General features: G+C 46.1%; 1 pseudogene; it reads right to left on the reverse strand.

Moving 5' to 3' along the window:
* Positions 1–1,998: 1,998 nt before the first annotated feature.
* On the reverse strand, positions 1,999–3,404 carry LOC129834108 (uncharacterized; annotated as a pseudogene).
* Positions 3,405–13,983: the final 10,579 nt, after the last annotated feature.

The raw sequence follows: 13,983 nt of genomic DNA on the forward strand, positions 1-13,983 counted from the left end.
ATAATTGATATGAAATAACACTGTTGCTGTATTCTAATTACAGCAAAACCCTTGTCATGTATTATATTTACTGTAATTTTACTGCAACTCAGTTGCCAGTGAATTACTGTAATTTCACAGGATTAATACTACAGTAAAATCTTGTAAATAGTTAAATTTACCGTATTTTCTCAGCTACACTGTTGACAATAAAATATTGTAATTTTACAAGATAATTCTTACAGAACTACAGTAAGTTAAATTTGTAGCATCAAATAATTGGCATATATATTACCCTTACAAAATTTCCACGAGGATATTGGAAATGTAATCAAAGCCTATTGGACGATAACTTGTTTTTATCTGCGACAGAAGAATTTATAACTGACTTTTTCCCGACATAACATACAGTACCAGTCAAAAGTTTGGACACACCTACACATTCAAGGGTTTTATTTATTTGTACTATTTTCTACATTATAATAATAGTGAAGACATCAAAACTATGAAATAACATATATGGAATCATGTAGTAACCAAAAAAGTGTTAAACAAATCTAAATATATTTTAGATTTTAGATTATTCAAAGTAGCCACCCTTTGGCTTGATGACAGCAGCTCCCCCTGTGAAAATCTTCTCAACTGCAGTATTGAGGTAACACTACCAAAACTATTTCCGATGGTTTACGTGAACAATCAAATTAAATAGAATGTAAGCTCCGATCAGCAGGTATAGCCAGATGAGAGTATGGGTCTCCGGCAGTAGTTTAGGCTACTTTTATTCCGGTAAAAACACCATTATCAACATCGCATTTGATAACAATAAATAGCCTAGCAAATTACATAGGTTGTCACTAAATGAATAAAGCCTAGTACTGCGCAAGCAATTTTACGAACATTTCAATGCTGAAGGTGACGTGTGCAAGATCAGGAATAGCCCTATACCTCTTGTTGGTCAGTGTGTAAAGCTGCGCACTGTGCACAGTTTGACTAGGCTACTGATATTGCCTGGGTTTTTTTGGCATTCAAAATTACTTGTAGATCAATGACTGTCACAGTTCTACGCTTAGTTCGACACTGGAGGAGAGGTCACGTCAGTTGTCACAAAATATCAGATATTTTTGGAAGGTAGAATGAAAGTAATATGAGCAAAACATTTTAGTGAACCGGTAGTTCGCAATGTTTGAATCGATTTTCTGACCGATGCATGCTACATTTGGATCGGTTTGTCCCAAACCAATGCACTTGTATCTTAAACATTTGAACCAGGGTTACATTCCTAATAACCAGCGTAGACACATACCAATAAAGTCATTCATATCCAACCTATAAGGGGTGGTAAAACGTTATAACTCGGTAGCAAACCTAATAGAGGAACAGGAACTATAGAGGTCAAACAGATTCAGTGCCGGAACTGTTCCTGACAGCTCCTTGAACTGTTTTGTGATTACATTCTCATTGGTTCACAGTCTATCGTCTTCTTCTAAAGGATTAACACGTGTATTAATAGTGCCACGTTTTTTCTCCACAACTTTCCCAGACTTTCTGCCTCTAAAAACAATGAAACAGAGAGAAAGAGAGAGTGAGAGAACAATTGAATAGCTGTAAACAATATTCTCTTTTCCAAGTAAACAAACCGTGTGTGTTGTGTGCCTTCATCGGCGGCACCATCAGAAACAGCCGCTAGGTAGAGGTCGAGTAGTTTTAAGAGGCCTGGGTAGGTGTACGGTCTGGCCTATCAGAGAGCAAGGTGGAGCTACAAGCATAATGCCTAGAACCATACATCACATATCACCACCATCCACTGGTACACTGCTGCACAAATCCAGCCAACTTCCGAATCACAGTACTTAACCACACTATCTGCAAGTTAGTGAATAGGGGGCCCAGCATGCTGCCTACAGCTATATATAAGGCATTTACACAGGCAGCCCAATTCTGATCTTTTGCCCAATAATTAGCAGAAGATTTGATCTGCCTGTGTAAACCAGACCTAAATGAGTTGGCTTGAGTTTTAGACTACCTTTGAACAAACTCAGGTGTGCATGAGGCCTCCTCCAGATACTGCAGATTGAAGTTGTAGTAGCTTGCAAAGAGTGCAGCCATCCCGTTCACAAAGCTGGTATGTGGCCCGACGACACCTGTCCTTCAATGGACAGCCTTCAGGCTGTGTGTTTCATCAACGTCTCTCCTGAAGTACTGTAGATAAACCTAATGATAAGGGATCATCTTTTCAATATATACCCTTTTCCAGCAACCATCCCCCTCATAGGACCCCCGCCTCTCCCCTCCCCCAAAAATGGGTAGTGCCCAACACAATCACATGCTCAATCCCATTACTTGGCTTCCTTTACATAGCGGACTTTAATGAGAGGAGGTCTATACAGTACCTTGTACAATCAACCGAGGGGTGCTGAGTAAGGGAACAGATCTTTGGTTGTCAGAAGCTGTGGCAGAAGGCTGGAAAATAATACAGTAAAATACAGTATATTACAACTCAGGTGTGTGTGTGTCTCTGTGTGTGTGTTTGAGTGAGAATTTACATCAGCCTGAAGGAAGACGCCCTCCTTAGGATCTTTAAAGTAAGCCAAAATGACGAGCATGACACAGATGGCCTTGTTAGTGTCCTCGTTTTCTTAAAAGGCAGACAAGACTTGAACCCCTGGGTTGGCCTTTGTTGACTTGACAGAACTTCAGTATTGTCTGGCTTCTCCTCTCAATGGCCTCCGGCAGCTTGTGTAGGGTGGGAAAGTCGGTTGAGAGATGGAAGTGGGAGTATAGGCCCCTTTGTGAGAACAGAAATGGCCATCCTTCCTTGACATCTGACGTGGAGGGTGGATGGTTCCCGTTCAGGTAGCGCTGCTGCTGTAGTATTTATGCCTTCTCAAGTATCTTCTCTCCTCTCTCTGCTTCTCCCATCCCTTCTTGTGAGTAAATTTGTGCCATCTCTCTCTTCAGGTCTTCCAAGGTCTCCTCTGTTTCCCCCCCGAGGGGAGGCCTTCAGGTTGCCACCTAACACGTCCGTACTGGTCCGCTAGGCCTCTTGACGTGTTTCTTCCTTCTGCTGACTCCAAGCGAGAGTTTTTCTCTTTTCGCCGCCGCGCCAGTGTGCTATCCCGGTTGACATGTTCTAAGCGAGCCAAAGCCATGTCCAATTACCTCTCCATCTAGGTAGACATCAGTAAAACGTCTGGGGTACTCTCGAATGATACTCCTAACAACATTGTGACATTTTTGCTCTGGACAGATTAAGATTGTGCTGGCGCATTTGATCGACGACCAATCTCACCATCTCTATTCTGTCTCCTGCTGATGGTCTTTGTATGTTGTACCACTGCTGTACGGATTCCAGCTGGCATCCTGTCCCAGCTGACTCTAAAGTCTGTAGGCCATGGTCTACTGAGGAGTGGGGATAAAGGCAACATGTTTGAGGTGCTCGGAGAAGAGAGGGGTGAGGAGGGGCCAGGTTCTGAGTATGATTAAATTAATCCATGTTCTGGAAGAACAAAGCACACAAAGCATTTTGGATTTCAGATGAAATCTTTCCTATGAGGCAACAGTACGGAATGTCACCTTTTACTTGAGGGTATTGTTTTACCGTTTAGAAATTAAAGCACTTTATGTACTTTGTGCCCCTATTTGAAGATGTCATAAGTATTTGGGCATATTCACTTATAGTGTATTAAAGTAGTCAAAAATGTACTATTTGGTCCCATATGTCTTGCACACAATTACTACATCAAGCTTGTGACTCTACAAACTTGTTGGATGCATTTGCATTAGGTTGTGTTTTGCCCGATAGTAACTGAATGATGAAATTAGAGACTGGATTGCTGCAATATTGTTTTTTTTCTCATAAAATGTACAACTTTATCAGAACACATTTTTATTTACATGTCTAAGGTCTATTATGGGAGTCAATAGGATATAGAAGTCAGGAAAATACAAGCAAGTCAAAGACTAAAACAAAACTCAGAACAGTTTTTAAACTCTGCAACAGCTGTTCTGTGTACTAACTGTTCTATATGGTTCAGAATACTGGAGGATGACCTGACGCATCCCAAATAAATGATCTGCCTTTCATACCTTCAAACCTGCTTTTGAAAATACATATTACATCTACTGGTCTAAGATCCTATCTAATCAAGACCTCCGTCAAACTGGCAAAACAGGATGGCATGTCAACGATCAAGCAAAGGCGCTGGAGGTGGATCAGGAAGTGGAACCTGCTCTACCAGAGTGGCACTTCCCTGCACACTTGAAGACAATCTAAAACAACATGGCATATAACAGTAGAGGCAGAGCTCCAGCAACACCAGCTCAGCCAGGGCACAATAGAGAAGACTTCCCTGGACAGACAACAGTGGAAGACCCTTGTAGATGCCCTATGCGCCAGCCGGCGCAACGGGAGTGAGTGACAGTTGAGGTCTATCATCTCTTTATGCTGCATGTTCTTTACCTTCAAGTTTCCCGCTGCTCGTCTGTCTTCAGCACTGAATTGGTCGGCGGAAGTTTGCAAGTTAGTCTTCGTTCACAAACTGCAGATCATTCTCGCTCTCCACAGCAAGCCCTTGTATGCCTTCCAGTAGTGTAGCAATGTTTCATAAGGGAGACATGGAAGAGATGACAAAATCACTTCTTAGATTTCCTGTAAATTCATTGTTCTACAAAATAGATATGAGAAATCGTCACTGACATTCACCTAATTCCAGCATTCATATTAAACCACTGGATAGGGACATAGGTAGTGATGTTTTGGTTTCGGGGCATGGTCAGGAAAAAACTCTCTCCTAAAGGTGATGTACTCCTTAATGAGGAGATAATGATATAAGTCACCTGACCTGCTGTGACAGGAGTAGCAATCTGAGGAAGCACCAATTTTTCACTGCATGTCCACTGTGCCTTTCACTTCGAGGAGAGATGTTTTGTCGTTGGCATCGTTTCCCTGATGTTCGAATCCATTTTTGCGTGGGTTGAGTTGTAAATAAGTCAAATGTTTCTCCTGAACTAACCGAGCAATCAACAAAGCTAGATCATAGGAAACTATGCACTCAAACAGGTCATGCCCTCGACATGGTGCCAGGCTGGTAAACGTGGAAGTAGGCTAGCTGACTGAAAGGCGAGTGGAATTTGACACCACACACCGAATCTGTTGCACTTGCAGCTAAATCCTGCGAATGGGTTCGATATGACTGTACCGGTTCTTGCTGTGCTGCACATGTTCTGAAAGTGTTTCTAGCAATATCACAGTAGTGACAGAAAGTACTGCTCATACTGAAATTCTCCAGGAGCCCCCAAAGCAAATGAGATCCTAAATTGTCGCCTAAAAGTACCTTTTAGAACTCGCCCGTCCCTTATCTTAATTCCACTCTTCTCCAGAGTTTTCAGATCTTTGATGAGAGGGTCAAGTACTTTGTCTAGGCCAAAGTATTGAAAATCCTGCTCTCTACACAGATGAACAAGCTGCATACAATCTATAGCTGATATAATATCTGTCAGAGGAAAGTCAATTGCAACAACGTTGTGTTTTAATCCGGGAACCGAGTGGATTGACAACTTCAAATGAATCCTGAATAGATTGTCAGAAAAACAGAAGACGGCTCAGTTTTAAACAATGGATCCCCCTGAACTCCCCTCCCATCCTGTACATTCTGAAAAACATTCTCTGTCGAGGGTTGGGCATGGGTTGCAGCATGCTTCTCACATACAGACTCACTTTTAAAAAGTGCAGCCTTCTGTACAGATACTGGGAAAAACATTCTTTTACCTTTGTCATCATTACCCAAGAACAAGGGCACAGGCTCAACGTAATAGAAATGATTTTTTAAAGTGGTCTACTGCTATTAGGTCTGTGTTTAAAACGTCACTGTTGCAGGCCTTAAGGAGATCCTCTTTCTTTATGTCATCTATAATGCTGCTTATAGTGGCCTCTGGGATTCCAATGTCCAGTCAACTTATCACTTAGTTTCTGAAGTAAATGTGCCAGGCCACTGTCATAGACTCCTCATTAATAGTAGTTGCAGACAACAATAGTTCATCTTGCAATTTCAAAATAAAAAGTGTCATGTTTTTATAAAAATAGATCTTCTTCGACAGCGAAAAGCTCTTCTGGCTCATCTAAACTATCGGATGTCATAGGCACACTGGCCCGGTCCAAAGGTTCAGCTGCAACGTGTCAGTCTAGCACAGAGTCATCTAGATGTTCTACACCATTGCTTTGATGTTTCCTAGAAACATGGGATGCGAAACTTGACATAACAGTGGACTTGATGTCACAATCTCTAAATGGGGAATTGATTTCTAATCCTTTTTTTATTTGTTTTGTTATTAGTAGTAACCCCTTTTTCTCCCCAATTGGTAGTTACAGTCTTGTCCCGTCGCTGCAACTCCCATATGGACTCAGGAGAGGCAAAGGTCGAGAGCCATGCGTCCTCCGAAACACAACCCTGCCGAGCCGCACTGCTCACTTAACTCAGAAGCACCAATGTGTCAGAGGAAACACCGTACAACTGGCAACCGTGTCAGCGTGCATGCACCTGGGCCCGCAACAGGAGTCGCTAGAATGCGATGGGACAAGGACATCTTGGCCGGCCAAACCCTCCCCTAACCCGGACGGTGCTGGGCCAATTGTGAGTCGCCTCATGGGTCTCCCGGTCGCAGTCGGCTGCAACACAGCCCGGGATCGATCCCGGATCTGTAGTGACGCCTTAAGCACTGCAGTGCCTTAGACAGCCGCGCCACTCGGGAGGCTAATCCTTCTTGAATATGTGCCTTCAAGCGATGAACAAAAGAGGTTAAGGTGTCACACCTGACTGCACAAGACTGAGCCACACATTAAGGGAGTGTCACATTGCTGTTGACAATCTCTCAGCACAGACCCATCAGCTATATTATTTCTATACATATGCGCCTTAAGAGCAGTGAATTTACGGTATGTCCGGGAGCGTTCAGGCACCCCACATTGATCGTTAAAATGACATGTGTTACAGTGCAGCTTTATGTGCGGAGTGAACTCAAAACCAGTAACAGACATATGGTCACAGGTATTACATTTGCAATGGAACATTTTGACCAAATGGCTGAGGTAAACGAAAACAGAAACAAGACAGGTAGGCAGCAGACAGAGCCACTACTAATACTACACTCGAGACTCCCCACAACCAATACAATTGGCAGCCACTCAGAGCAAGCACACGAAATGTCCTCTTTACCTTTTGTAGTTCAACTTTGGTATTGCTTAATGGCTTAAACACAAATGTTTCTAGGATGATGTTAGCGAACTAACATTGGCTGCACGGCACTTATGTTACTTGCTGCAGCGTGTAGCTAGATAAATCACACCACGTGTCAAGAGGTACCTAGGTCAATCTTGGCCAAGTTACCTAACATTAGCCTCTCTAACGCCCAACTCCTACACCACTATTAGACCTTTTTGATAACCACAACTATTCGAATAAAGCCAAAATATAGTAAATTATCGCCTCTCTGCTTTGTGTAACAATTTATTTTTTTTGGTGCGAGAATTTTGCAGTAAAATAGATGTGGAATGGATGAAATCTCAGTCAGGCTTCTACTGTTAGTTTACGACTAGTAGTCGTGAGAACAGATACCGAAAAAATATTTTACAGAAAATACAATCATCTTTATCACCGTTGGTTGGTGCTACTCACGCGTAGGCCATTTTGGAAACGGGCAGCTCCAGATAGGTTGACTCTCCTCGATCCCGGGTAGCTCCCTAGGTGACAGCACCACACTGTCTTTGGTGACAGACTGGTCAGACGAACCAGACTGTCCCCTGCTGCACCGACGCTAGTAGCCCGTCCACCGCAGCACAGCTAGGCGAACATAGCCCGCAGAGAACATTGCAATCACAAACATCCATTCCTGAAATGCTGCTAGTCAACCACTGTATCCAGGGCGCTGTTCTTGCAGCTCATGTTAAATTAGTTAACGTTACACGCACAGCGAGCTGCTGTAACGTCAGGCTAGCTAGCTAGCTCGCCCCCCATATGTTCAAACGTGAAAACATAACGTCAGCTAGGCTAAGTCATTGTGTCCTGATGAAAGAACTTGTCCGAAACGTGTCTGTAATAAAATAATATTTGAAGGGAGTTTGTTGCAAGCCTGTAAAGTTAGCCTATAACATTAAGTAATCCAAACCTTCACTTCTCTTGAATTCAAAATTGATTTCTGGCTGGCAGTGGCGATCCCAGAATGCCACGCAGTGGCTGTAAAATCCTTCTTCGATTAGAATTGACAGTCATATTTACATAACGGTAAAAAAATTACCCAACAGGCATTGCCATTCACAATAAAACCATGAATACAGTAAAATATTGTGAAATGTTATTGTAAAATCACAGCTATTTTTAGCAGTGTATACACATTAATGGTCGCACAAAAACACACACTTACACAAACGCAACCACACACACACCACCAGACCAGACCCTAGACCCCAGCCACACAGCTGAGCCCAACAGCTGGTGTCTGTACCCCAGGGTGGTGTGTGCGTGTGTGACTGTGTTTGTGACTGTCTGTGTGTGTGTGTGTCGGGGGGGGGGGGGGGGGGGGGGTTAGCTAGGCAGCCATGTGGATTAAGGGATCAGGGCTGGTGTCAGACAAACAGTGGATTACTGCTGTAAAGCTGCCCTCTCTGGCCCGGGCCTGAAACTGAGACCAGAGGCTCGCCAAGAGGCCTCCCCCACCGCCTTGCACCCATCCTGGGCCACCTGACTTATTAAGGCTCTGGATTAGCACACAAAGGAGCAGGACCTTGGAAGACCCCGGGCCTCTTGGTCTGTAATAACAGTGGTAATTGAGTGTGTTACTGCAGCTTCGCCCATGAATGCCAATCATGCAAGATTGTGTGTGTGTGTGTGTGTGTGTGTGTGTGTGTGTGTGTGTGTGTGTGTGTGTGTGTGTGTGTGTGTGTGTGTGTGTGTGTGTGTGCGTGTATGTGGTGGGCGTACGTGTGCATACATGTCAAGTCATTCATGTTGACAGTATGCGTATGACTATGGGGGCACTGATTGTTTAGTGTGTGTATGTATTTGCACTCTGTATGCCTACTCGTGTGTGTGTGTGTGTTACATTTTGTGTTTCCCTCTCCCCTTCCCCAGAGCTATGACTGGAGGTCTTATGTAACATGTTTGTTCAAGTGCCCTCCGATAGGAGAGGAGGAGAGAGAGGGATGGGGGCTATTTCCTCTCATGTCTGTCTTCTGCTCTGTCATTTCCACCAGCCCACTTCCAAGCCTTAGGCAGCAGTAGGGAGGGGGTTGGATGGGTGGGTGGGACACACACACACGTTCACATTCACACACATATTGTACGAACACACACACACCCCTCTCCCCCTATTATTGGATGAACGTGTGTGTGTGTGTGTGTGTCTGTCGGGTGGACGCAGCTTCTTATCATAATCCTCCTTACTAAAGAAGCAGAGCGGAGCAGAATGAGCCCTCTGTCCCTCACTGTGTGACTGTGCGGAGCTGCTGGTGTAGGAGAGACAGGAGTGGAGCACTGAGCAGACGTAACAGGGCCTGTCTCTCACTGTAGAGGAGCCACTGACGAGAAGAGATGACATTTAAACTGGACAGACTGTACAGGCTGTTTCACATGCACAGAGAGGCGCTGGATGGCGTGAGCAGGACACGGACATAGAGATGTGGTAAGTGGTTTGAAATGGTAAGAATTGGTCGCCTTGCATTGAGTGAATATGATAGTTGTATCGATTGTGTTATCTACTTGTAGTGAGTGAATATGATACTTTGACTGTATTAATTCATTTTGAGCTGCATGACTTGACTGTGGGGTGTTTATAGTGATGATACTGAGGTTCATTTGCTCTGTAAAACAAAGGGGGATATCTTGGCTGTGGTAGTCTTGGCTGACTCTGGCATGGGCCGTTGGTAGAGTAATTTAGCTTTGGCTGTAGTTGGGCGATTTGGCTGTGATCCATTTTGGCTCTGTAATTTAGCTTTGACACTGTCATGTGTCTATAGAGCTGCAATGAGGTTCTGGCAGGTAATTAACAGCCTGCAGAGTTGGTGATGTTTTGGTGATATTAGGTTGACAGCAGAGCAGCTGGCCCAGTGACAGCTGTCAGCACTGGGAATGACACAATGGCTAATGGCTAGCTGGGTGGCTAGGGAAGTAGCTTACATAGGCTAATGCAGGCTAATTCAGATTTGTGCTAAAACAGCTTTGTGCTGAACATTGTTGTCATATCAATTGCGGTATAATTGTTTATTTGCTCTCCCCTGTCTGAGTTTCACATGGGCCTACACCTGAGTGATTGCAACAGAAGGTTTGTTCATAACCCAAAAACAGTTGGACTATCATCCATCGTATTTACACTTTAGTTAAAGCAATGCACGCAAAGAAAGTGCTCTTGCGATCCCATCACTTTGCTCTCTTTCGTTCCTTGACAATCTTTTGTAGGAAACATGAGAGACGGCTGCTCTCCCTACCTGTTAGTGAGAACTATCACCCAGCGGCTCAGAAATGGCACCATACTAATCCATATTCATCAGTCTCATCATCATAATCAGACTGATACGGGCCGTCATGTAAAAGGTGTCATAAGTGGCAGAGCGGCGCTAGCATAGACCTGACATGTGTCATCACTGTATGATTGGCTGAGTCTGTACAGCACTGAACTTCACAGCACACACTGCTTGTACTGTAGAATCACGACGTTCTGCTGTCAGAGTTATACATGAGTAAATTTAGAGGGAAGAGCGAGATAAAGAGAGAGGAGGAAAGAGATAGAAGGAGACAGGAGGAAGATAGGGAGACCGAAGGAGAGAGGAAGGGAGAGATGGAGAGAAACGGTTTGAAACAATCGTTCTTTTGTCTTTTTCAATTCTAACCGTACCTCTCTGTGAATGGGGCTCATTAGCGAGTGAATAGGAGAGGAGAAAAGGGAAGAGAAGGGCAAATGAGGAAAGAGGAAGCAACCAGGAATGAGGAAATGTACAGTAAGTCGCTGTCATACAGATGCTGTAACGTAGACGCTGGGAGTCGGAAAGCCAGTGCAGGTGGTGAGTTTAATAATAAAAAGAACATGGAACAATATAACAAACACGAATAGCGTATATACATGAAACACAATACTGACTGGAGAAATAACCTAAGGGAGTGCCAAATATAGGGTAGGTAATAAGTGAGGTAATGGAGTCCAGGTGTGCCTGATGATGACGTGCAGGTGCGCGTAATGATTGATGCCAGGTGTGCGTAATGATGTATCCCAGGACCGGTGGTTAGTATAGCGGTGATGTCGAACGCCGGAGGGGAGGAGTGGAAGTAGACGACGCCGGCCGGAGGGACAGCCCCGAGGACTAGGAGCGGGCCGGTCCGGGCGGCAAAGGTGGAAATCACAGATGATGTAGGAATCCAGAATGCCTCCAACCCAACACCGCTCTTCTGGGCCATACCCCTCCCAGTCCACCAGATTCTGGAGCCGACCCCCACAACGTCGGGAGTCCAGTAGAGATCTGACGGGATAGGCCAGACCCCCCTCAATGTCCAGGGGGGGTGGAGGGGTGTCGTGGGGGACAGCATCAGCTAGGGGACCAGGAACCACCGGCCTGAGAAGGGAGACATGAAAAGAAGGTGAGATAGCATAGTCACTGGGAAGCTGTACCCTATACATCACCTTGTTGAGCCTCCGGAGAACCTTGAACGGCCCCACAAACCGGGGGTTCAGCTTCTTGCAAGGCAGGCAGAGTGGGAGGTTCCCGGTAGAAAGTCAGACACGATCCCCAGGGTGGTACACGGGGGTCTCCCTGCAGGTGGCAGGTCTGCCTGCTCCTTTTGATGGTGGATGGCACGATGGAGTCTCACATGAGCATTGCTCCACATTTCTTCTGCGCACCTGAACCATTCATCAACCGCAGGTGCTTCGCTCTGGCCCGGGGTTCACGGAGCCAGGGCCGGCTGAAAACCCAAAACACACTGGAAGGGGGTCAACCCAGTGGAGGAGTGACGTAGCGTGTTCTGGGCATACTCCACCCATGGAAGGAATCGAGCCCACTCTCCCTGCCGGTCCTGACAGTGACTCCTCAGGAACCTCCTCAACACCTGGTTCATCCTCTCCACCTGCCCATTGGACTAAGGCCTATACCCGGAAGTGAGGCTGACCGTGACCCCAAGCTTCTCCATAAAGGCTATCCATACCCGTGATGTGAATTGGGGGTCCCGGTCGGAGACAATGTCCTCCGTAAGGCCATAATACCGGAAGACCTGATGGAATAGTGCCTCAGCGGCCTGGAGTGCAGTAGGGAAACCAAAAAGAGGGATTAAACGACAGGGTTTTGAAAATCTATCCACAACCACCAAAATGGTGGTGAAACCGTCAGAGAAGGGGAGATCAGTAAAAATGTAAATGGATAGATGGGACCAGGGACGGTGAGGCACGGGAAGGAGTTTCCCTGCTGGAGCGATCCGGGGGGATTTGGTTTGTGCACATACTATACGGAATAGGAGTTCACGTAACGAGTGACGTCCTGCGTCAAGGTGGGCCACCGGTACTTCTCAGAGATGGATTGGATAGTGTGAGAAATACCTGTATGTCCAGCGACGACAGTTGTGTGTGCTCAGGTCAGCAGCTGATCCCTTAACCTCGTGGGAATGTAGATGTGCTCGAGAGGACAGTTAGTGGATGCTGGGCTCCGTCTCCAGAGAATGGCTAATATCCACATCTACTTCCCAGGCCACAGGAGCTACGACTCGGGAGGATGGGATTATAGGTGCATTCTGGACAGGACCCTCCTTGCTGTCTATATGTACTCCAGGTTTCCGATGGTCGGTGAGGATGACGAATGGTGTCTCCATTCCTCTAATGCCAACTTCACCGCCAGGAGCTCTCGATCACCGATGTCGTAATTCTTCTCTGCAGGGCACAGTTTCTAAGAGTAGTATGCACACGGATACAATTTCTGTGGATTACCCTGTTGTTGAGACATAACTGCCCCCACGCCCACCTCTGAAGTTTCCACCTCCACCACAAAGGAGATCGTGAGATTTGGGTGTTAGAGCAATGGGGCCGAGGTGAAACGTCCCTTCAGTAGATGGAAGGTCCCGTCGGCTGCTGGACTCCACACCAACCTACGGGGACCACCCTTGAGGTGAGTGGGGCGGCGACGGAGCTGAAGTTCCTGATGAAACGACGGTAGAAGTTGGCAAATCCCAAAAACCGTTGTAACCTCTTTATGGGGGTTGGGACTGGCCATGACCTGACCGCATCTACCTTCTTGTCGTCCATCCTCACTCCTTGCGGGCTGATTTGGTAGCCTATGGAGGAGAACGCCTTCTGATGAAATTGGCACTTCTCAGCCTTGACGAACAGGCGCTTAGCCAGGAGGCGTTCCAGGACTGCTCGAACGTGAGTGTTGTGACCGTCAGGGTAGTCAAGTAGATCAGGATGTCATCGATATACACAACCAACCAATTTCATTGAGTCTTCTGTAATCTACACAGAACCCTCCATCCTTCTTGTCCACGAAGAAGAAACCAGCCGACGCAGGAGAGTGGCTGTGCGGGTGAAACCTTGTTGGAGCGCCTCTTGGATGTAATCCTCCATGGCCTGGAACTCAGCCACCGACAAAGGGTAGATGCGTCTGCACGGAGGCGCAGACCCTGCCAGCGGGTCGATGCCACTGTCCCAGGGGCGTTGAGGAGGAAGACGGGTGGCGTGGTTCTTTGAGAATACCTCCCGCAGCTTCTGTATTTCTTGGAGTCCCCAATGGAGTTTTTAATATGATGCTGAAGTCAGTTGTGAGTTAAACTACACATGTGCGTGCACACGCACGCACGCACGCACGCACGCACGCACGCACGCACGCACACACACACACACACACACACACACACACACACACACACACACACACACACACACACACACACACACACACACACACAGCCTCACAAAGCTTCATGTTAAATCAGTAGCCTGTGGAGCCTTAATATGAATCTGGTCACTCAGCCATAACAGCTC

The sequence above is a fragment of the Salvelinus fontinalis genome, chromosome 35 (genome assembly GCF_029448725.1).
Source record: "Salvelinus fontinalis isolate EN_2023a chromosome 35, ASM2944872v1, whole genome shotgun sequence".
NCBI lineage: Eukaryota > Metazoa > Chordata > Actinopteri > Salmoniformes > Salmonidae > Salvelinus > Salvelinus fontinalis.